The sequence below is a fragment of the Bactrocera latifrons genome, unplaced genomic scaffold (assembly GCF_001853355.1).
Source record: "Bactrocera latifrons isolate USDA-ARS-PBARC rearing strain unplaced genomic scaffold, ASM185335v1 scaffold_0, whole genome shotgun sequence".
Classification (NCBI taxonomy): Eukaryota; Metazoa; Arthropoda; class Insecta; order Diptera; family Tephritidae; genus Bactrocera; species Bactrocera latifrons.
The window spans coordinates 2,537,279-2,559,721 of NW_017534406.1; the positions used below are offsets into that span (position 1 = coordinate 2,537,279).

Genomic DNA, 22,443 nt, shown 5'->3' on the forward strand with positions numbered 1-22,443 from the left:
AGAATCCCGTGTTGATTGAGAGCTCGTGTACATTTCATAAACGCACTACTTATCATAGAAGACTTTAGTAAAACTTTGCATGAAATTTGAAAATAGTGTGCCAATTCTAAGCATTTCACAACTTTTTCCCTTCTCCGAATTGGAATTAAAGTAAAGATTTTCCGAAAATTATCTATCACAGCATTTGTAAATTGAACTGTGGGTTAAATTAATGCTATTTTTTTATAGAAATATACATACTATACATACATACAGTATATGATTATTTTTAATCATTATGAAAGCTTAGTGCAATCCAGCTACTATTGGCGACAAAATCAAAACATAATTTTTTTACACGGTGTTATACATCGTACTTATAAGAAAATATAAAAAGGTCACCTAAAATAAGGAAAAACTTGTTATAAAACAAATGTACACCCACAACTACCCACAATCTGCAATAAGAAGAAAGCACCCAAATGAATTATGTTTAACTTTTCGTGCGTTTCTTTTTTACCGCAAGTTTGAGTAAAATTGTACAAATACCAAGTGTATAATATAATGCATCCCTTTACTTATCACCCATTTCTTTTCAAAGAAAAAGTTTTTTTAGGTAATCATCATGATCATCCACATTAGCGTCGTGCCGGAAGTCATTTATAAAATGACCCGAGACTCATTTATTTCATCACTTAAGCTTTTATTCAGCGAACCAGTTGAGAAAAGGCAAAAGCATTCTTAAATGGTTGCCTTGGGAATGAGCTAAAGTTTGCTTGCACCTACGCTGTGGAATGTATATTTCTCAGGGTTCGAAATTCTACATTATCCTATGCATATAAGTGCATATAAACTTTTATACATAAGTATATAGAGTCATATGAATGTGTAGGGATAAGCGAGTAAAAATCCATATTAGTTTACCTTGCTTTAAAGTACTATATATGTAAGAATTGGCTTCATAGTGATATAGGTATTAAACAAGAGTTGCTCTAAGTTAGTTTTGTTATGGAATAGAACAAGTAGTTAGTATATATACCAAAGATTCCTTACTTCTTTGTAATTGTGCCAAGCTCACAAAATTTTACACTACATTTTAAGGTCAATCAAACTAAGCCATCGCCATCGCCATTATCGAAAAAGTCTTCAATATGAATTGAAGTTTCAATATTTTCAGCCCTTGCCTATATTTCCATTTAAAATCCAAAAAATATTTTTGCTTTTCCTTTTTATGCTCATATCTCATACCCAAATCTTTACTCCCGTCTTCCTTTCCTTCTACCAAACAAATTTGTTTGCAACTTTTCCCTGCCGGGTTACTGACCCACCGCATATGTAGATGACATTCGCCCGCGCACATGTTTCGGAATCACTGCGCTGTTACCCGGCGCTCCATAAACTGTAACTGGCGCATTTCAAGTGGATACTTAAAAATGCGTCGAGCGTGAAACACACTTATTTATACGAGTGGGTCTCGTTCACACATCCTTACACTACCAATAAAGTGAGTGAGTGTTTGTTATTTACTATGCATTCACACTAAACAGCTACGTAATTGATATTTTGTTTGAATTTATGAATGAAGTGGATGGAATGTGCGCAGACTTGTAGATAGTATGTGCATGATGGTACCGCAGATTGGATTCTGCTTTTATTGATTTTAGTGCGCAATAAATTAAGTAAATGCTTTCAATTTTCTTTTAAATTAGTAGCTTTTTATACTTCTTATTAAAGTCAGCCATTAAGAAGTTTAAGAGATTTTTCAGATAGTTCAAGAGGTTGGTGATATAAGCTTTAGCACTTCAATATGGAAACATTATATGTATTTTTACTGAATGGCACAAGTGGAAATGCCACAACAATATTATACAATATTTTATGCATGAGAGTAGGGGTTAATGTTGAGTTATGCATATATTTTATGCGGGAATATTAGGTTTTGTACCATGTCGAAGCACAATTCGTATATTGAATATATCAATTAAAATAACCTTACTAATTGAAATATTTATTCTTAAGTGGTTCCATAGGTTTCCTCCGGCAAAAAACAGCCTATTTTCAACAATTTTTTTTTCATATATAAAATTAAATATTTTACTAGATTTTTTTATTATTACAAACATACAGTATTAAAAAAGAAATTCCAAAATTTTTAGAAATACATTTTTTTAAATCGGCCAATGCGACGCCATTTCCGGTGACCCCTCGGAAAACAGATGCGCCCGCATTGGCTGGATAACTCCTTACAGGATCAACCAAAATGAAAAAAATTCGTGTTTAAGTTAAAACCTTGACTTACAAMTTGGACGAAGAAAAAAACTGAAAACTGGACTTTTGGCAAACATTTTTCCAAAAAGAAAAAAATGTCGCGGCATTTTTTTTAAATAGTTGCAATCGAAAAAAGCTTTCGTCCCAGTTTTTAAGGATTGTATTTCAAAGACCTTTGTAAAATTGCATGAAGATCGGTTGTGTAGTTCTTATGCCAACTGACTTCAAAAACGCGTTTAAAAACGACGTACTTAGCCTAGCTAGCCTCGAGTGCTCAAGTACTCCTACACTATTACTCGGATCAACTTGAAAATTAGGATAATATTGTAACGGTTTAGTAGAATTTAATAAGATAATACAAAAACTAGATTTTTGAAACCCGTAAACCTACCTATTTTAGACTAGATATTTGAAAAATTTAATATTTTTCAGTCGTTGCAATATTCATAAATATCTCCCAAAACAATTTTTCAAAAATTATTTCCGAAGTTATAGCCTTTTTAATGTAGTGGATGTGCGTTTAGTATGTTAAAGTTGCTAACCCAAAGATTTTTTATGGTGTTTCAAGAAGTAATGTCACTATCAGTCAATTTTAATCTGTGAACAAAATGCCAACGACAGTTATCTCATACTGAACCCAGCTGAGAGCTGAGCTGCTCTCTTAACTATATTCAAAGTTGAACAATGTTATTCAAAATTTTCCTAAATGATTAATAATCCACATACAGTTCAGCAGCTTTTACATATACAGTTGCATTTTGCACGCAGACTGAGCCGATTACCTGTCGCAAGCGTTATATTTTGTTCTAGGCAACTCTATAAAAATATTTGCGATTAAACTTTGTTGTTGGAAATTTCAAGAACTCTCGCTTATTCACACAACATTGACTTTCAAGCACGCTTTAACGTAGATATGCGAAAAATCTATAAAGTACCACACAAAGTCGTAGCCAGAAGTGTTTCACAATGAATAAGTACTTATACTATATATGTATGTATGTAAATTAGGGTGTCCGTTATTTGGGATGTTGGATTGTTTGGCCTAAAAGAATTATGCAATGTGTTAAAGCTTTTTATTTTCAATTTACTTCGAAAAAAGTGTATTCTAATATATTCTTATACCAAACTACGAAAAAGGTGCACCATGTCGTATAAGCAACTCAGTTGTTGTTTTTTGCCCTTAAAGGTTTATGCACCTTCTAGAAGCTCTTTATGTTAAATTTACTTTGCAAAAATTTTATTCTAACACCAAATTTTGCGAAAAAGGTACACCACGTGGTATGAGCAACGCAGAATGTACATATAAATCACTTATATGAATTCTCAGTACATTTGATGTATAACTTTAACTGCGTATTACATACTTTGAAGATAATGTTTTTACGAAAAAAATTGATCTAAAATTTTTTATACAGCGAAAAATTTTATGTGAAAGTTTAAATTTTTAAGAGTGTAGATTAACTTTTTTAATACAAAATATCAAACCACGTTATCTGCATAGGAAAAAGTATAATTTAGGCACGGTTTAAAATGAAAATAAATAGTTTATGTACGTTAGATAATTTTAACAATTTTTACACCCTGAACAGGGAACAAGTTTGTCACGAAGTTTGTAACACCCAGAAGGAAGCGTCGGAGACCCTATAAAGTATATATATAAATTATCAGTATGTTGAACTGAGTCGATTTAGCCATGTCCGTCTGTCTGTCTGTCCGTCCGTCTCTATATATGCGAACTAGTCCCTCAGTTTTTAAGATATCGTTTTGAAATTTCGCAAACGTCATTTTCTCTTCAAGCAGCTGCTCATTTGTCGGAACTGCCGATATCGGACCACTATAACATATAGCTGCCATACAAACTGAACGATCGGAATCAAGTTCTTATTTGGAAAACTTTCGCATTTGTCAAGATATATTCACGAAATTTGGTATATATTATTTTCTAAGGCAACAATGTAATCTCCRAAGAAATTGTTCAGATCGACTTAATATAGCAAATAGCTGCCATACAAACTGAACGATCGGAATCAAGGGCTTATATGAAAACTTTCACATTTATTAAGATATATTCACGAAATTTGATATAGATTATTTTGTAAGGCAACAATGTAATCTCCGAAAAAATTGTTCAGATCGGATTACTATAGCATAAAGCTTCCATACAAACTGAGCACATAGTTACTAAAAGAAATTCACCTGTGAACAGAAGTTAGCATTTTTTCTTGTTTTTTTTTTTTATTAAATGCAGCTTCAGGCGACGTTTGGAAAAAGAACAAAAATGACAGACACCCTAATGTACATAAATACTATATATAGCTACAATACATGAATATACATGTGTATGAGCATGTCTTTTCTGCCTCCCTCCGCTTTGTTTTATACCTATATTTAAAAAAATATCTAAGTAACGAAGCGTGTAATGTTTTCTGTTATCTTCGTTCGTATATTTATCAAAGCATTTTATCACCCAAACCATTTGAAGGATTTGTTGAAAATTTAAAGCGACAACTAAGCGAGTTATATTGAAAATGCGCACATACACCTACGAGTGACGAAGAAGTACAGAGGGCTGATAGGCAAGCGCACGGAACACGTTGACAGACCTTTTTGACAACTCACGTGTAAAAATCAGATGAAATAAACTTTCATCGAAATGCGGAAAAAAGTAAAATTGCCTGTCTGAAGGTTAATAAGAGAAAGCGAAAGTAAAACTGTATGCGAAGTATGTTAACCTCAACATGTCGTTTGCTTATTTGGATATCCAGCAGCGATTGTGTGTTGATATACATATGTGTGTATACATACATATGCATTTGCCGCTTCATGTATGTAGGTGTATAATTTAAGTTAAGCTAACTACTGGCTAATTTGATGTAAAAAGCATACATGCATGTATGTATATATGCGTACATATGTTTGTGTAAGGGTTCATACAAGCGGATGTCCGTTACGGATGTGAAGACTTCAAGGTAATCAAAATGAAAAGCGAAGCAAGCACAATAAAAGAATATAAAAGAAAAGGACAAAAGATGCCTGTCTCGCACACACAAACATGCATACACGCACACACACTTGCAACGCGTTCATATTAATGCGCATTTAATACACACACGCCAGTCAGTCAAGCTGTCCGCCAGTGTGTTAAGCATTTTTAAAGCCTTCAAAAAACAAGCATAACCGTAAAACAAAATAAAAGCGAAAGCGAAAGCGTGCTGTGGTAATTCTTTAGGATTTGGCCTTTAATGCACTTGCACTTAGCATGCGCTGGCAAAGGATTGACGTAAACTGGCTAATTAGACCTTTTTGAAAATAGTTTTCGATGCAGACACACAAACATAAGCACAACCATACATGCATATACACATACATTCACATACACATGCATTCATTTTCACAAGCAGCCAGCAGCTGCCCACGCACACATACGAATTTTGAGCGCATAAGCTCACTAGCCGAAATTAAACTTTTTGCTGTAATGCTTTTGATGTCGTGTGCACACATGTGCATACATATGGTATATACCGTTATAGGTATGTGGGCATGTCAGCGCTCAGGCTGCTAATATTTATTTAATATTAATTGAGCAAGTATTTTAGTATTTGGTAAAAGTTTGAAAATTAGAACGACCTCCATGCTCACACACGAAACTTCGACAATGGGTAAGTTCGCTTAGCAAACACTTACATACGGTTTATAATCTCTATAAGCAAGTACATGCATAAGTACTTAAGCGCAGCGCACATTTTCAAAGAGATTAACGCAACGTAATGTCAAGCTCTTTTAACTTCAAAGCATGTCATTATAAAAATTAAAATTGTTCGAGATTTTGTGGATTAAGTTGAATTTACTAGAGGTTTGCTGATATTGTATAAAACATAATAATGCAAAAATAAAGAGACTGTCCCCATAACAGTTCACATCAAGCTTTGTTATCAATGTTTCTCTCTTCTATTAGCTTTTTGTAGTTATCAAGGTATGAATACAAAAATCGTGAATCTGCTGCGTGATAACGTTATGGATACAGGCGTTGAATATATATATCTTATGCAAGACCTATAAAAGCAGTGCTTTCTGCCATCCGAGTTATAAGTGCATTACGAACGATATCAAGCGATGCTGCGGTGACGAATTCGCGAGAATACCTATAAAATGCTAAAAACAACAGAGAGAACCAAGAGCCTTATAATCTGGCAACAGATGCAACTTTAAATTGAGTTATATGGGAAGTAGGTATGGAATATAGGCATTTCTAGACAGCATTACATTCAACATATGTTCGATATCAGTTGAATAGGTCCTGAGATATGGCTTTTCACCAAAATACGGGCGGTGCCATGGCCATCTACCATTTTTGATCGCGGCTCCTATAAAGTTCTACTGTATCCTCTCAGATACAAAATTTAATGCCTCTATTGTATTTATTTACTGACTTAACGAGTTTTTTGTACCTTTTAAAAGAAATTTCAAATAAAGAGTGTCAGATGGGGTGCTTAATTGAGTTGTCTCTTCCGAATTTGTTTCTCAACTCTTTGCCAAGAAGCATGTGTACCAAGTTTCATTGAGATTTATACTGAAGTTATTGCTTGCATAGAAGAAGGGGTGGACGGACGGACAGACAGACTGACAGATTTTTGGATCACTCGAATTTCAACTCGTCTCATCATCCAGATCATTTATATATACAATATAACTATATATTGAAGTCGATTATTTTTATGTGATACATGCAACCGCTAGGTGAACAAAAGTATTATTCTCTGCAGTAACATGTTGCAAGAGTATAAAAATAGTTTTAGAGCCAAAGTTATGACAGACAAGACATAGCCGGTGCACTTACGAAAAGCAGTGGCTATACAATAATGACTTACATCCAATTTTAAAGAGATTCATTTCAGGTATAACAGCTTTTTTAATAGCAAACTGACAATAGAGCCCATTATTGAACAAATTTCGATTTCAGCAGCCTACGACCTATTACTGTGGGGCAACACTTTCCAGTGCTACCCTGACGGTACCGGAAGGCATTTAGGCATGCTTTGCGGGACCGCATTCAAAACTATCCAGATCAATGGTATATTTTCCGATCATCGAACTATCGAAACCAGCGTATCGCTATACTCAGCGATAGTTAAAAGGCTGAATCGGCTATCAGTTTACAACCATGTACAACTGATCTGGATGCTGGGGCAAACAATGGCAATGAGCTGGTCCATGAAGTCCGCTCTTTGGCTGATTTTACGTAGATGGGGCCCACACCATAAAAGAGTTGCCCCGCATGGATAAGAGAACGGCATTGGCAACAGACAGCAAAAATGCGACACGCCAAGTTGCTATTGCGAAACAAATTCGGTCTCCTTGTCACGGTCTATTCACGGTATGCAGGCTTAGAAAGCACTTGTCCAACATGTGCATAGTTTCTTGCCCAAACTGCCGATTATGGGCAATGGAACAGGAAACTCCAGAATACCTGATTCTAGATTTTCCAGGTGGTGGGAGCTTTACCTCAGTTGACCCCAGGAAGCTCCTGGAATTATTCAGATTTCTGGACCTTTATGACCATATGTGATATAGGAGAGGGCACAATGCAAAATCTCAATTATTTTCCATTTACCTACATATCTGTTTACCGAATAGTACCTGAGATTAGTAATTACGAATACCGTTTCGACCTGCGACAGTGAACAAGCTGACTAATACGTAGAGAAAAAATTATTTCCGATGCAGATCTCATCTATCACTGTTGCTTTAAAAGATTCAAGAACCGTCGCAACAATTTCACTTAATATATTAAAATAATAAGCGATAGGCATGCAAGAAATAGCGATAATAATTATAAATTATATCTCCAATTGCTACAAAGAAAAAATATTACAGAATTACTATGAAAATACTATTTTACAAGGAACTCGCAGTTAATTAAAGCTTATTCAAAGAAAAAATATACTCTTATTGAAATACTACTTTTACGAATTTCGCACGGTTCTCAATAATTTCCCCTGCCATCGTATCGTGATATTTGCTTGGCAAGTTGCCGCCTTTTTATGGTAAATGCATATATCAATATTATTCATACTCGTAGATATATCTCACAGGTCTTTATATTTGCCACTAAGTATGCATCTCAATACAAATAGAAGAACTAAATACATGCCGTTAAATGACAAAGTAAGTCTCGCCCTTTACTCACTCCCGCACGCTGAATGGGTTATACTCAAGTTAAACATCAATATTTGTTGTACATATTTGCATATATTTATTTGGGTACATGTATATATGTATATTTGAAGTAGTATTTGTGCATTGCTTGAAAGTTCAAGTATTTCTCGTGACATGGCGTAACATACTGACTTAGTACCACTAAACACCACATAACCATTTTTCTGCAGGCAAATCAATTCCACATTTCTATGTGTATCTAAACAGAATACGTTTCCACTAAATATTGATATATGTATATAAGTACACTGGAGATATAAAATAGCTATGAACTAATAAGTAACTAGTAACAGAAGAACCACAAATACAACTAGTCTGAAGGCATTATTTTTTTTAATGAAGCTAATTTTTCCTCTTTTGGTATCGATTGGCAGCTTTCTGGTAGGAATATTCGTACAACACTTTCCTAATAGTTCAAGATATATTTACAACTGTCTAGGTTAATTTATATCACGTCTACCAACTTTAGTTTGAATTTGCTTTAAGTCCTTCGAGTTTTTGTTGTAAGAATACTAATTAAAATACCTACAGGTAATCTCCTTTTGAATCACTTTTCCGGGAAATCATAAAAAACTAACGTTTTTCTGACTTTAGTCTGGTAATGCGAGTTGTGGACTGATAATGGTCCTGATTAGCTTGATTCTTCTACGGGATATATGTGGTAACACAGATAAAAGCTTCATTACACTGGCCAAAAAAAAGCAAACCCGGAGAAGGTAAAAGGAAATTCATTATGTTTTCAATAGATGGTTGTCATAAGTAATTTGTATCTCAATAGGAATTGTTTTCCATAAGAACAAAGCAGGCCACAAAAATCGTTAGTGATTAATCATTCATCTTATATTCGGGACCTGACGCCTAATGACTATCATCCGTTCCTGTCTATAAGGTGCGACCCAAAGTAAACGGGGCTTTTTGAATCTAGCGCCCCATGGAGACGCCATCTATTGTCGACTGGGGCGTTAGACTTAGCTATCTTCATCGATTGTTTGTGTTATCGGTGTGAAAATGAACATTAAATTTTGTTTTAAAATTGGTAAAACTTTTACCGAAACGTTTCAATTGATGAATTAAGTTTATGGCGATGATTTCCTATCCCGTAGCAGAGTGCACGGGTTGTTTCAACGTTTTCAAAGTGGTCGTGAGGACATAAATGACGATCAACATGTGGGCCAATCAAAATCCGTGATCAACGGAAATTCCATCGAAACTGTGTGTGAATTCATCAAAAATCAGCCGAAAGCATAATTGAAATTCATGGAAATGGAATTGAACATCTCCAAAACATCGATTTATCGCTCATTGATCAAACATTTGGACTATCGAAAGGTGTGTGCACGGTTTGTTCCGCACAAATTGACAGACGACCAAAATTGCTCAGAATCCAACATTCGAAGGACGATTATTTGACCAAAAATCACATTATTTCCACTAATAACTCTCCTTATTCACCTGATATGGCACCGTACGACTTCTTCCTTTTCGGAAAATTTTGCTCATGAAAAGAAAGCGTTATGCAGACAAAAAGGTTTACACCGGCATACTGGCGGCCATACCGGCCTCATTCGACATGTTTTTGGACAGTGCAAAAAGCTGTATTGAAACAGAAGTAGACTATTTTGAATACAATAAATTGATTTTGTCAGAAAAAAACATTTTTTCTGTTTTTTGGAACGCGCCTTATATAGAGAATGAATTTGCCGGTGAAAAACTCACCTCAAGCTTGTGAAAGTCAACTTCTTTCTACCACTTGCTTGCCAATAGGAACGAGAGTTTATATGAGAGTGGCATTATGACAACCAGTTATTGAACAATGCACCGTTTATTTGGCCTAAATCGGATGATTCATATGCAAATTAAACCTTAAATTTATTGCAAAATTTCTTTTTCTAGACCACATATTTAATAAACTGTTTTCTTTTCTTCAGGCATGTCTTATGAATAAACTAATTCTACTCTTTTTTACCCGAAAGGTTAAGAAGTCTATTTTTTCAGGTCTTCTGAACCAACTACATTTATTATACTTCAATCTTCTTCCAACATTTACAACTAGTCAATCTACATGTATACCTTATTTATATTCATTTGGGACGAATTAATGCACAACTGTATTCTAAAGGTATATATGGGAGACTAACTCATTCCCAATTACTCCCTATGGTGAGAAAAAATGATGTACTATCTATGAAAATTACCTGCGAAAGTTTTGGTGGGGTGCGAACAATTCGTCGCTGTGCCATGTGAGGCCTATGCTATAGAAATTTCCACATGTATTGTGAACGGAAATTCATTCCACATCACAAATTATGCAAATCATACGCTTTTTGACTCCATACACACCTATGTACATGGGTATGTAAGTATTTGTATAAGAGTATATTAGCAGAACATTTGTTGGATATTGAAAAAATTTACAAGTATAAAAACGCAAATACATATGTAATATACATATTTATAGAGGTATAGTGTGCCATAGTCGTTTTTATTTTCTTCAAAAGAAGCAAATCAAGGCAATAAAACTGCCATTGGTATTTATACGTTTCGACTGCTTTGTCCCAATGAAGCATTATGGCAAAGTTACACCGAAGGTCAATAAAAGCGATGGTAGAATGGCAAAAGTGCACTATTTTATTTCACATAGAAATTCATTTGACTTACTTGCGCACAAAGGGCGATCCACCTTGTGAAGGTCAAAGCACAGCGTATTGGTGGCACACGTGTCAATTCAAGCAAATCTAAAAAGAGGAGACATTAAAAAACATTTATGGAATTAAAGTTTTACACAATAACACAATAAAAGCCTTTTGGGCTAACAGAGGACATGTGCTCTTCATAAATTTTATATATTTCTGGCTAAATGGATGCTATGCTTGCATTCAACCATTAATTAGTTTTAGTTATGTGCTTGATTAACTTTAGTTTTTTTCGCAACAATGCTTTAGATAGTGTCAGCTGTAGATGCGCTCGAGGCCTTTGAAAGTGGGTTTTGTTCTACAAGTACGGAATTGAGTATGAACCTCAACCAACACTCTTCTTTTCTATACTAGATTGGATAAGCAATTATTCCAATTTATGGAAAAAATTGTAGCATGCGATATTTTATGTTAATTATTAGCTGGAGGAATAATTAAACAAATGCATTTAAATAATAGCGGTTTTTTGTCTCTAAAAGTCGGAGAAAATTTTAAATTCTGTCAATAAAATAAATTATAACTCAGTTGAAATTCTCAATAAGGAAGGCAAAAGTTCCCCAGTTATTGAGGTATCGATCTGCGGCTTGGAGCATGTCCTTTTCTCTTATAGAAGCTGCTCATTTGTCGAAATATTTGAGTCTTATTTCAAAAATTGCAACACCGATAAGGGATGGTGTAACTATGTAAGGAGATTGTGCTTGATCCAACCTTATATATCTTATATATACATAACAGATCAGTTGGAATAGTAATGATGCATCGACATCAACGTTTGCTGATGACACAGTTTTAGTATGCCGTAATAAAAGTTCCATTAGAACGTCAAGGATACTAGAGATGCATTTAGCTTTGATCGAAAAATTGCCAGCTAATTGGCGAATATACTATATGCATTATAAAACGGACAATAAAGCCAATTTAGATGTATGGTATTCAACCCTAGGGCACGACATGTGCAACTAGCAGTGATATAATACAGAGATTCCAGTCAAAAATCCTTAGAGCTATAACGGGTGCACCTTGGTACATTCGCATTGAAAATATTAACAAAGATCTTGGTGATCTAATGATAAAGAAAAAAGTAGAGAACAACACAAAGTACAATGAATTTAAACTCCGCCCCCTACTGAAATCTAACTAATTGATTGAAACCGCTTAAAAAGAAACTATACACCAGCCTTCTAAAAGATAACGTATCGCCAAACAGGCTCAACTAGAACCTTAAGCTTTCTAGTTTTAAATATAGGGTAATTTATTTAGAGCCTCCCTACTTTTTTAAGAAAAAACACACACAAACTTCAATTTGAATATTTATTATCATTCGAAAGAACATACTTTGTCATTTATTTTTTGAAGATTAATTCTTTCAGTCCATCCGATGTGTTCAATTTTCGCTGACGCGTGATGTATTGTTCCAAGACCTGTATTAAACCGGGATTGTCCGCATAGAATTTAGACTTTACATGCCGCCATAGAAAAAAGTCTAAGTAATGACTTCTTTTTCGGGATTCTAGTGAAGCACTAAAAGCTTTATCATTTAATAAATAACTTTTCTCTTCTTTGTGATAGCCGAGAATGAACTTTCTGATGAGCTCGCTCGCTCCGCAGCATTCACTAACATGGTAGGACCTGAACCCTTGATCGCGTTGGGTCCTCATACTATAAGGGAGCTACACAGGGAGGAAGAAATATTAGGCAAAGAGAGATATTGCCAAACACTCCAAAGCATGTGCCATGCCAAATTGCTTATTGGGGGTTACAATTTCAGCAGCTTTAAATATCTCTTTATGGATAAACTCAAGCTTCTTGTTACATTCTACATTGGACACTGTGAGCTCAATAAGTATTTATATAAGTATTTATATAATTCTTGTGGAAATTGCGGGTTCTACGACAAGGAGACTGAAACTCCAGAATACCTGCTAATTGCCTGCATAGAAGTCTGCAAATGCAGGATAAAGGCCTTTGAAACTATATTTTCAAATAGGGATCACATCGCACCACTAGTACCTAGCAGTATCAATATAGGTTAAGTGGGTCGTTGTGACTGAGGAGACGGCACAAAGGACCTTAGGTCGTGGTGCAATCTATCTATTGGTCTATGTATTCTTTGTAAGAATCTATTCCCGTTGCCAGAACCACTCGAGAGTAAGAATTGCATAAGCAAAGGTTTTCTAAACGTGGTTTTTTGAATATTTTAGTGATACATATAAATTATTTTCAATTAAAGTTAACACTCATTCGAAGAATAAGCTCTATCTCGCTCAATTATCGTTTCAATAGTTGAAGTACCATTTAAATGGTATTACTGCATGCCAATATTGTCATGAAAGATCGAAAATTTCTTTAAAAAAGAAATTTCACGGACTCAAGCAGAATACCGAGCAGAGCCGAAAACCAATAACTAGATCTTGAAGTATGGCTTAGCAGCATGTACCACAACCTGCCAACCAAAATAAAATTTAGTTGCATAAATCACAAGACTTTTAGCGCTTTCAAATAAACTAATCAAATATCGATTTCAAAGAGAAAAACAAAAATAACTTTCTAAATCAACAAAACAAGAGCATACAACAGTACAAACCATGTATTTAGATACGTGCATATATTTTTACCTACTGCCAAGCACTGCTGGCTAATATCAGTATAAAAAAGAAAAATATTGCCGAAGTAAAAGTGTAATTTATATGCAAAACAGCCGAATTTGGCATAAGAAATTCAGAAAATGCCACCAAAGTAAGTGGAGGAACTTGCAGAAGAGTGAGGCAGACAGATATCGAACGCAAGGTACTGACTAACTGACTGTCGTGCTAACAAAGTGTTCAAATGATGACTTGGTAAAATATTTTTCAATGTATATCTCAATGAGTTTGTAAAATTTGGCTGCGGAAAGGAAGCCAAAGAAGAAATCAAGCGAACCGTGCACTGGTTAAAGTCGTGCGGTGGCTCTTGGCTGATAATGTTGACTGGTAAGGAGCATGCGGTAAGTGCCTTCATGTGGAGTGTGTTGTGGAAGGATGCTAGAAAAATATTGCGAAGAGCAAACAAATTTATAATTTATGCACTTGATTTGGAATTTTTAAAGTTCGATATCGTCACTGGAAATGCAAAATAACATATCATCAAAAAAATCGAAATTGAGTGTCTTATTGATTACGCTTCACTACTCCAAATTACATACATAATATTACATATGTTCAACATTTTCATTTTCACGTAAACCAACATTAAATTTTTTTTTCACTCATGCTCCATTTTATTTCGTGTTTCATTCATGCCGCTACAAATTTCCGAAAATGTTGTTACGTTATTTTGCATTTCAGGTGACGATATACACATATGTTTAGAAGCGTGTGTTCGCATGGATTAACGAACTGAAATAGAATTTTGTTTTCCACCTGTGTTCTTTTCGCTTAAATTTTTGGCTGAAAATTGTGAAATTTTCTATGCTTTTTTTTTCGTTAGAGTAATGCACTTGAGTAGCATTTACAATTTCATTAGTTTGAATGAACTAAAAGCCACTTCTAAGCCTTTAAAGCCACATTTCCAACTCGAAATTGTCATTATTTCACAAGTAAGCCTCAGCACGATTAAGAATTTTGCTCAGGCGAAAATTTATTAAAAATGAAAGGCATATAACGACAAACACTCACAGCACCAAAGACGAGTTGTTGACGCATATTAAATTTATTAAAACATTAATTCATAAGTAAAGTGAAGTGGAGTGGAACACGAGGTAAAAGTAAATCAAGAATATTATGAATGAAAACTCATAATGCACCTGTGTCAGGTTGCAAAAGAATTTATGAAACGGCACTTAAGTAAGAGCATATGTATATTACACACATATTTATTTCTATCCCAAAGTTAAGTGTGTGTGCGTAGAAGCATGACTTATGTACATATGTCATAACTAAGGTTGTGTGCTGGTGCGTTAATTTTGCTGTAACATTACACATACACATATATTTTTCAAAAGCTTTTAGGAATGAAATTTCTCACTTAAATGGTGACACTATAATATCCTTCACAAATACCTCAGGTTCCACAATAATATAAGAACTTGATTCCGATCGAACACGAAGGAAAACAGCTTTTTGTAACTAATACCAGGCTCATTGAGCTAATTACATACATATGCTACTATGAGCTAAAAATAATAAGACTTTGTTCATAAATTTTAAAATTTTTAATTTAGTTTTCCAAATTTGATTTTCGAGCAAATGTATTGATTTTGAAACTAATAGTGCTTTCATTTATCTTAGACCCAGATTTTTACTGATTCTAGCGAGACTGTTAATCGTCGATTCTTAACCATCAATTACTTTGTCTTATTGATGATGTTGATTGCCGTTCTGGACGAGGTTCGTCTTCCCCACGTTCTCGACCTTCTTTGAATAATTTATACCAATCAAAAACACAAAGTCAAGCGTATACTAAATACCAATGATTACTTCGATGTAACATTTGACAAAGATTCCACTGACAGTCATACCAACCTAGAAAAAAAATATTTCAGCGAAGGGTATTACTATTTTTTGTCCACAAATCTATCGTTCACTTCTAAGCGATAGGACACCTGCGATATACAATTCATTGACCATACGCGCATCGTGTCACAGACGAATTTTAATGTTTTTATTAAATGACGCTTCTTTATTGTCAGTATACGTATAATGTCAATATTTAAATTAAAATTTTAATAATTAATAACGTTAATAATTTACTCGTAGCAACAATGCTGTTTACCCTTTTATAGTTCCTCGCGTTCAACACAACGGCATTAATGTAAAGCGCCAATATTTTGTTGTTTCGCATTTATGAAATATTAAATATACAAGTAGATAATTATTGGTAAATATTACAAAATTATAACGACGCCCAAGCGGCCGCATACATATGAACGCTTAAAATATGCACATATGTATAAGTACTTTAGCTTAGGTAATTCATATAAAAGCTGAAAGATTCAAAGCACCGGTTGTTAAACGGTATTTCAGGCAACCCTGGGAGCATAATTTAATCGTGCATGTCTTGACAAAAATGAAATTTGTGAATTTATATCGAAAAGCTAAAGTGCTTTTACATTTACACATGTTCATGTACATAGTACATATGTACAATTTAATATAATGCATAAAGAAAAAATATGTAGTGTTGAGTGTATGTACTTTGTATAGCACAACAGTGATGAAATTATATTTGCTTAGGATGTTTTTCAAACGAAATTAAAGTACAAATAAAGAAAAAGCACCCACAACATGCGAAAATACAATGACTCGCCTCATTTCATTTAAAGGGTGCTTCACAACGGCTTAAGCAGTAATTTTGATATAATTGATGGCAAGTGCATGGCACTGCCATCGTTTTTCTTTTAGACCTAATATGAAGATATGTAATGTTTCAATAAAAAATTCCAAAACGAATGGTTAAAATGGTTCGGAGAAACTTTTTCTTCGGCAAATATCTAATTTTCAGTACAAAAGCTAACAGTGAAAAGAGGTTTTACTCTTCGTTGGTTAATTTATTATTTTCAATGTATATAACATGTGATTTTTTAATATAATATATCGCATTAAACGAGTAAACCTATAACTCTGAAGAAGTGATATTTTAATACAAAATTATTTTTTCTATGAACAGGATTGAATTGATTGTTTCGCTAAAAACATTCCTTTAAAAGTTATACGCAGCTAAATTTATACATGAAAAGTACTGAGCATTTATAAAAGTGATTTATCTGATACATTCTGTGTTACTCATACGACATGGCGTACTGCATGAATAGTCTCTACATTAGATGCATAACTTGAACTGCTTATAACTTTTGAAGCAATATATTTATGAAAAAATTAATTAGTCGATCGCAAAATTTTGTATTAAAATATGATTTATTTTTAAGGAGTTATACAAGTACAAAGTCAGAATTTACAAAAAATCGATTTTTTTTTTAATTTTATTTTCTTAAATATTTAAAATTTCACAGAAAAAATTTCATATCGTTCCGGTAAATATTTTCGAAGTTACACGCCAGTTTTTCTTAAAATCGGTGACCAACATTACTCGAAAACGGCTAAACCGATTAGTCGCACATTTTAACACGAGAGCTTCTTAAATTTATTTTTTAGTAATTAAACGAAAATTTTTTCTCACCGATAAATATTTTTTTATAAATAATTTAATGGCGAATTTTGGTAAAAAAAAACCTATTTTTGTATTGAGAAACCGTCATTTTGTTAAAAAAAAATTATTTTTCTTATTCTTTTGATTTACATTACTAGATTTAAGATTACTTTAATGAAATCTGTTTAGCTTTTTAATTTCAGAGAATCCAGTTCAGAGATATAGTGATCACCGCAAAACCTCTATTTTGAGAGGAGTTCCCAGAAATCAGCGGTAGTCCGTTTCCAAATAAATATTTTTTACTAATGTTAAGTCTTAAAATACAATTACAGGATTCCATAATATGTGTACAAATTTTTTGGTAAATAAATTTAAAAGTTTTCTAAGAAAAAACCCTTTAGTTATAGGTTTATTTGCTTATAAAATATAGAATTCATTGCAATACCAAAAAATTTATAAAACAAAAAAAGTAAAATGCTAATAAAAGAAAAAAGTATTTATTTTTGTTGCTTCCAATTTTTAGTACAAAAACTAAAATTTCATAGGGCTTTGGCAAAAAAGAAATCAACTTGGGAAATAACGGACACCCTACGACACATATACATATGCATATATGTTACAGATGTATATATTAAGATACATTTATTTTATTGTAGCAGAGTTTGATTCACGGCTTTACTGTAAAATTTTATTTCTTTGCCGGTCGTGCTCATAATACAAAAAATTATTTGTCTGGAGTAATATCTTCTCTCAAGAAGAAGTAAATAAATATTTTATATATACATATGTATAAAGAAACAACGGACACAGTCAAGCTTGAGATTATTTTGCAAATTGTGTGATTTTAAAGCATGTTAAATAATCGGAGTTGACATAGATGAGCAATTTAGCGCAAGACGTCAGTATTATTCAAGGTGAACCGTTTGTTCTTATTGTTATATCAAATTAGCTTATAGTATATGTAAAGTTTTCTAAAATACCCACATTAAAGTCACGAAAGACAGCATAACCAACGGTTTCGTTCATCGTGGTTACTAGATGCAAAAAAAAAAAAAATATCTCAACCAATTGCACAAGAGAAAAAAGTAAAATTTCAGTGAAAATTCGCAACTTTTTTTATACTGTCGTAACAAAGTTGCTAAAGAGAGTATTATAGTTTTGCTCACATAACGGTTGTTTGTAAGTCCTAAAACTAAAAGAGTCAGATATAGGGTTATATATATCAAAGTGATCAGGGTGACGAGTAGAGTTGAAATCCGGATGTTTGTCTGTCCGTCCGTCCGNTAATTGAAAATGGGCGTGGCGTCGCCCACTTATGGACCAAAAACCAAAAATTCGGTATATAATATTTTCTTAACACCGTGATGACATGTACCAAATATGGGTGAAATCGGTTCTCAACCACGCCTGAAATCTCGATTATCACTTTATCATGCGAACTTAGCCCTTCCTTACTTGTTTTTATTTCAAATAGTTGTAATCGGAATAAAAGTCTTCGTCCAAGTCTTTAAGAATTATAGCTGATAGACCTGTGTAAAAGTCATGAAGATCGGTTGAGTAGCTCTCTAGAAATCTTGCCAACCGCCTTTAAAATCACAGTTTCGAGAAAAATTCGTTTACAGATGCTGCACTTAGCTTAGTTAAGCTCAAGCGCACAAGTTCTCAATATAAGGCTGTGTCTTCGAAACTTAAGGTGTTATAAAATTGAATAAGATAATATTAAATTTCTTTAAACCCGTGAACTCATGTAACCCCTTAAGAGATCTCGGATAGCAACCAATAGAAAATTCATAATAATATCGAAGAGCCTTCCAAATTAATGAACTAAGTAAATAAAAGATTCTAAAAAAAGATAGACACACATATCATCTACTATTAGTTGCAAATTTGTATATAAAGAGCTTTCTAATCTCCCTACTTTTTAAGGAAAAAACAAAGAAACATCAAATTTAATAGGGAATGTTTATTATCATTCGAAAGAACATTCTTTGGCATTTATTTTTTGAAGACTATTTCTCAGATGGTCCACCCGTTGAGTCCAATTTTCGAGTGACTCGTTCGAGCATTTCGACTTGTAACTGGCGAATGACACGTCATGATGTTTTGCTCTAAAGTCTGAATCGAAGCGGTATTGTCCGCATAGACTTTAAACCCAAAGTGTGAAATTATCTGCTTACCGAAGTGTTCTCTCAATAAATCCATAGATAATACGATGTGTGGAAAGTGGCGCTGTTTTATTGAAACCAAATGCTGTCGAGAACACGAGCTCCAATTTCAGACATAAAATAGTTGATTATCATGACGCGATAATGTTAACGTGTTAATAATAACGTTCTCACCGGCTTCACTTTTGAAGAAATATGGACCGATGATTCCACCGGCCTACTAATCACACCAAACCATTTGTTTTTTTTTTGTGATAGAATGGCAACTCTTGAATCTCTTCAGGTTGCTCTTCCTCCAAAATGCTGCAATTTTACTTGTTCACAAAACCATTCAGCCAAAAATGAGTCTCATCACAGAATATAGTTTGGCTCTAAAACGTCGAATCTTCGTGGAACTTTTCAAGAGCTCAGAGAGTGAAGCGATGTCGTTTGTGAACGTTGTATTTGGTAGCCTCTCAACTTCAGACCTCGAAGTAAAATGCGCCAAGTCTTTCCAATCGTCAGTCCGAGTTGCGGCGATTGACGCTGAATCGACTTCCACAGTATTTGTGTAAACTCTCAGCTACGGCTGCCGGACGTGGTCTATTCGGTCGAATATTATCCAATAATGAATGCTGAGTCTGAAAATGTGTGATGTTGTTGCGAATAGTACGCCCAGAAAGCCAATTATGTTGACCGCGCGAAGCACATTATTTGCAGAATGTGAATTTTCGATTGAACAATTTGTAAACGTTGTTTAGACTTAAGTCTTTCCATGATGAAATACCAAACAATAATGAACAAAAATAGCTTGACAGCTTGAGACCACTCACGCGTAATTTGTCAAAAAAGCTATAGAAAAAAGTACACCTCTACTTGGACCAAAACGGTATATGATGATTTCTAAATCTAAGTGTCATTTTATTAATATTATTTATTCCAAGTTAGTATGTGGATATGATTCAAGTATAACACTTTGAAAGCTGTACTAATAAATGTCTGGGAAATTTTACGTGCCAAAGCTTGTAAGGGCACAAGCTGTAACCAAATTTTGGAATTGCGATGTTGTATTTAAATAGTTCACATTCATATCATCCTCCCGCTTCGTATTTTTTCAGATTTTGAACAAATTCGGAGAACTGCAATGGAATAATGTCGGAAAAATAACTGTCAGGCAGCTAAGTACATACTTTAAAAGCTTTTCATTGTAACACTTGCACTCAAACAGCACATTTGGTTGTTGTAAGAGTTTGAAGTATGATTGTTGTGAAAATAAGTCTGCACATTGGTGTGTGGTGGCACGAAATATGAAACTAACTAGGAAACAAAGTGCTATAAATACCTTTTGTCATGCCATAATTGCACAAACAATAAACCTCAATGCCAATGTTATACCATAAAAGCACGTATATGGTGCATATATAGTATGTACATATGTATGTTTGTGTGAATGTGTCGAAATTCGATTTCTTATCCAAACATTTGAAATGTTGCAATATGCCAGCAAGCAGCTGTGCTGCTTCCTTTAGTGCTTGCTTGCAACACCCTTGTATACCGCACACCTACATACTCCCTAACGGCAGCAACACGTTGTTGCTTTCCCAGCTGTGTGCATGCAGTTTGCGTTTTTCGAAAATTTCCGCACGAACAGCAAACAACAAAACCAATAAATTGCAGTTGCTATTGGCACATGATCCKTGCTGACAGGCGCAACAAAAACAACAACAACAACTAAGTGTAGTAAATATGTACTGTTCATTAATCTACTACTAAACGCACTGCTTTACTTTGCCTCAGCTGCAACTTTCGTGCCACCGACTCACTTTTGCGAAACGCAAGGTGTTTAACGGTTCTATTCACATGCTCACGTTACATGTGTGTAAGGATTACAACGTTTACCTCACCTATTCGCTAACAACAATTATATTTTGTTGCTGCAATTTGCACACACTCTTGACATTAGCAACGAACGCCATTGCCACACTTCAGCGCCAACAATGCAATAGCAACAAAGGCAACGACAGCGCAAACCCATTTTCACTCAAGAATTTTTTTCGCATTGACATATTTTTAGTTTTAATCCGCACGTTTGGCATACAGACGCAATTTTCTATACTGTACCATTATGCAATTGTTGTTGTTATTGTTGTTAAGTGTTGCTTTCGTTTTGTACATATTGTTAGGCCCTTTGGAGAACAAGCTGACTCAGAGTTACATTAATTTCCGTAAATTTGTCAAGGCGCCTTCATGCAATGACGCTTGCACAGGTACCCTGCTCGGAAATGAACTAAATACTTATGCACAAATATAATAAATATCAAAAATGGCTAGACTGCTTTAAACAGTTAAATATTATAGATAATTATAATGCTCAAAATCGTTAAGGAGAGGGAAATATCCACTAGTTTCTTTAGCCAATGTAATTATCATAAAAAGCGACACTGTCAAATAACTTGAAGAAAATTTCGATCTCATATTAATCTGGCAAATAATAAATAATAAATAAAAAAAAGCAGTCTTAGGCAAAACCAAAAAAACTAACAGGTTGTTGGGGTTCAAGTTTCAGCCCAATTCTTAGAACAAGGTTCTTTTATAGAGGAGTTCTGAATTCATAACGGGCTTATGCTTATATTTTTTGGGAAAGGTTAGCAATTTCCATACTAAATTCATATACTTAGTTTTGAGTTTTGATACGAAAGGAAGTGTGAACTGTTGAAATATTATCACTGCTGTATTTAAAAGCCTCTTAAATATTAAATAAATTAAATATTAATAGTTAAAGATTTGAAGCAAATCTATATCGCTAACTAAATATGTATATACAAGGAAATCGACTTTATAATTAAATATTAAATAAATAATTATGGGAAAAAAAATCTATTCAAATTTAGTGAGTGAAAAGTATCGAAACTTTGTATCGAAAGTGCAATTTACGACTACTTTAGACTTTAGCCACGCGTACCACTGGTTCAAAATTACATATCCTGAAAACCTTGTCGAATAAGCCTTTTCATCCTTAT

General features: G+C 34.0%; 1 protein-coding gene across 2 annotated transcripts in view; it reads right to left on the reverse strand.

Moving 5' to 3' along the window:
* The window catches only part of LOC108977057, a 107,175-nt gene that overhangs the window by 68,295 nt on the left and 16,437 nt on the right, over positions 1 to 22,443 (reverse strand). For both annotated transcript variants that reach the window (XM_018948254.1, XM_018948178.1), the window contains exon 2: positions 11,122 to 11,198. The gene's annotated coding sequence lies outside the window, so the exon portion shown is untranslated. The remainder of the gene's footprint in view (positions 1 to 11,121; positions 11,199 to 22,443) is intronic.